Source organism: Otolemur garnettii, unplaced genomic scaffold, assembly GCF_000181295.1.
Source record: "Otolemur garnettii isolate 467f Iridium unplaced genomic scaffold, OtoGar3 scaffold00082, whole genome shotgun sequence".
Classification (NCBI taxonomy): domain Eukaryota; kingdom Metazoa; phylum Chordata; class Mammalia; order Primates; family Galagidae; genus Otolemur; species Otolemur garnettii.
In genome coordinates this window covers 4537356-4540023 of record NW_003852477.1, presented here as the reverse complement: position 1 = coordinate 4540023, position 2668 = coordinate 4537356, and the positions used below count along the sequence as shown (strand labels likewise).

The following is a 2668-nucleotide window of genomic DNA, read 5'->3' as shown; positions in this document are numbered from 1 at the left end:
GTAGCTTCCGCCCCCGGAGCCGGGGCTCCAGGTGAGACGCGCGCGCTCGGGTTTGGTGCCTCTCCGCTACCCATCTGGAGTTTGGAGTGGAGGGATCGGCCCCCGACCTCCTCTGGAGGGGACAAGTAGGAGTTGGAGTCCTGGCTCAAGGGGAAATTTTTGGCCGCTTCAGGAGCTGGGGAGTTTGCAGAACGAAGTGACGTGTGTTGCGGGCTGAAGGAGGCGCAGGAGGTGGGCGCGGGGGATGGGGAGCTGTAGAATATCAGGGTCCGGGTGCAGGGGGCCCGGGCAGCGCCCTTGGACGTGCCCACTGATGCCCTTAGCTCTTGGCGGGCACTAGCAGCGGTTCCCCACGCCCTTTTGCTTTGGGAGGTGATGGTGCGCATTTGGTACGGGAGCCAGGCGAGGTGCGCAGAGGGGGCCTGGGCCATTCCAGTTGACTTTGAAGGCAGAACCTGGGCAGGCCTACAGTTGATCCCTGGACTCCAGGGGGCTCAGGAGGGCACCTGCTTTGCGTCTGGTGGCAAAAGCTTGCCACAGTCTGTTTGATAGTGTCAGGGTAGCCTCTGAAGGAGGGACCCAATGGATTTCTGACCCCATGCTTCTGTGTAGGAACCCTTTTCCATGCCACTGATTGGCAGCCCTTTACTAAAATATGGGACGCCAAGGCCGGAGGCTTGCACACCTGTAGGGAGATGTCCGCTTTCTTTGTGCCGGCCAACCTTCAGCCTACTCTTGGAAGAAACGGCCCGCTTGGAAAGGGATGACTTCAGAATTATGGGGCAAGCTTGGTGTGATTAAGTACCTAAGAGCACAGAGGCGGGTTCATTCACCAAATATTTACTGTTACACCTGTCTGTTACCATCAGTGTGCCCTTGAACAAGTCAGTCTCTTCTCTGAGCTTCTGTTTCTCTCTCTGCTAAATGGGGATGAATGTCCCCTTCATCCCTCCCATTCATCACTAAGATTGCTGTGAGGATTAAATGAATAATGCGAGGCAAGCCCTCAGTCCAGTATGTGGAACACAGTGAGTGTGCAGCAAATCGTAGCTAATCATGGTTGCTAATCAAAGAAAGTGTTTGAGTTTGGAATTCATGTTCGTCTTTACTGGAACTAGCTGTCCTCTCTGGCTTGCATGGATCTTGGAGATCTTCCAGCTCATCCTTTCACATTACATATGAAGAATTTGAGTCCCAAGTCCCTGAATCTGAGCCCCAAGTGGTGGCAGAGCTGAGAAAGAGCATAGGTCCCTTAATCCCCAGGTTGAGCCTTGGGCCCCTGGGAGAATGAGAAAGGGAGAGTGGAGATTCTTAGCAGAGAGGATGAAGTGGCACTGGTGCTGCTTGGCTGGGTTCACCGTGGCCATGTAAGCATTCTGGTTGGCAAGTTCTTGCTCTTGGCCTTGTTTTAGACAACATTTAGCAATAAACAAAGCTTGTAGTGAATATGGAGTATACAGCTAACTAGAAAATTAAATTGTAAATGCCTCATTTCCCAAGGGTCCTTCTCAATCTCAGGTTGGTTGTCAGTGAGATACTTTCCCCAAGGACCTGCTGATCATGTGATTCCCAGGGTTTCTTATATTGGCTGAAATACTGAATGTAAAAGGCAGAAGCCACAAAGGTTGTCATGGGCTTTGGGGTCAGACTTGGGTTTGAATCTGAGTTCCACCACTTAACTGTGCGATATTGGGCAATTCACTTAATAACGCTAAGCACTCATTCTAAAATGTGAAATGGAATTAATAACATCTCCTTTACGTTTGTAACAGGGAATAAGTGTGATAATGCATGCAAAGCACTTAACATTGTACGTGGCTTAAAATAAGAGCCAGCGAAGGGGAGTTATTATGTCATGAGTAGTAATAATATTGTGAAAATAATTGTCAGGCACCGTGCTCTGCCTGTGTTGTCCTTCTGAATTCACTAAACCACCCTGTGACATAGGTATAGTTGTATTTTTCAAGCCAGGAAATGGAGGCTTACAGGGGTTAGACATTGGCCTTGGGTCATGCAGCTCCTGAGTGACAAGAACAGGAACTTATATCCTAGCATCTTCCAGCTCTAGAACTGGTGCCATTGAATTCTCCTACTCTGCTACCTGTGGCCTTTGCCATTCTCAGAGCACAGTTCTGACCTGCGGCAGCCTCCAGTGTTGCAGCAGGGCGTCTCCTCGCACCTCTTAGGTAAGAGGCAGGACCCTATAGCTTGTGTATTTCCTCTCTTTGGTTGGATTAGTGATGAAGCTGGAGGGGCATGCATCTCCTGGGTGAGTTCAGGGCATGATGTGTTAGGAAGAGGCCGTCCTACTCTAGCATCTTTCAGCTCTCATCATTGGACCACAGTGCTGGGTGAGGGTGCAGGCTAGGTTGGATCTGGGAAGTGTGTTATGAAAAGAAATGCCCTTGCTTAGCTGCTGGGAAGAGCTCCTAAACTGTATACTTTTGTGGCTTGGTCTCTGCTTTGGGCAGCCCTTGCTTGAGCTGTGGATGTCGGGAGAAGGAGCCCTAGACTGAGAGCCAGCACGCCACCATTTTAATCCTGGCTGCCTGTGAGAGCTCATACTTCCTGTCAAGACCTTTTTTTATAACATAAAGAGTTGGAGGAAATCATTTCTAAGGGCTCTTTTAACTCTAAAAAGCAGTAGTTTTGTAGTTCTAAATTGATG

The 2668-nt window shown here is 49.7% G+C and overlaps 1 protein-coding gene across 1 annotated transcript in view; it reads left to right on the top strand.

The window, feature by feature from the left end:
* Window positions 1-2668, top strand: part of POMGNT2 (protein O-linked mannose N-acetylglucosaminyltransferase 2 (beta 1,4-)) — a 23396-nt gene continuing 20728 nt past the window's right edge. Inside the window, exon 1 of the mRNA XM_012808023.1 lies at window positions 1-31. The gene's annotated coding sequence lies outside the window, so the exon portion shown is untranslated. The remainder of the gene's footprint in view (window positions 32-2668) is intronic.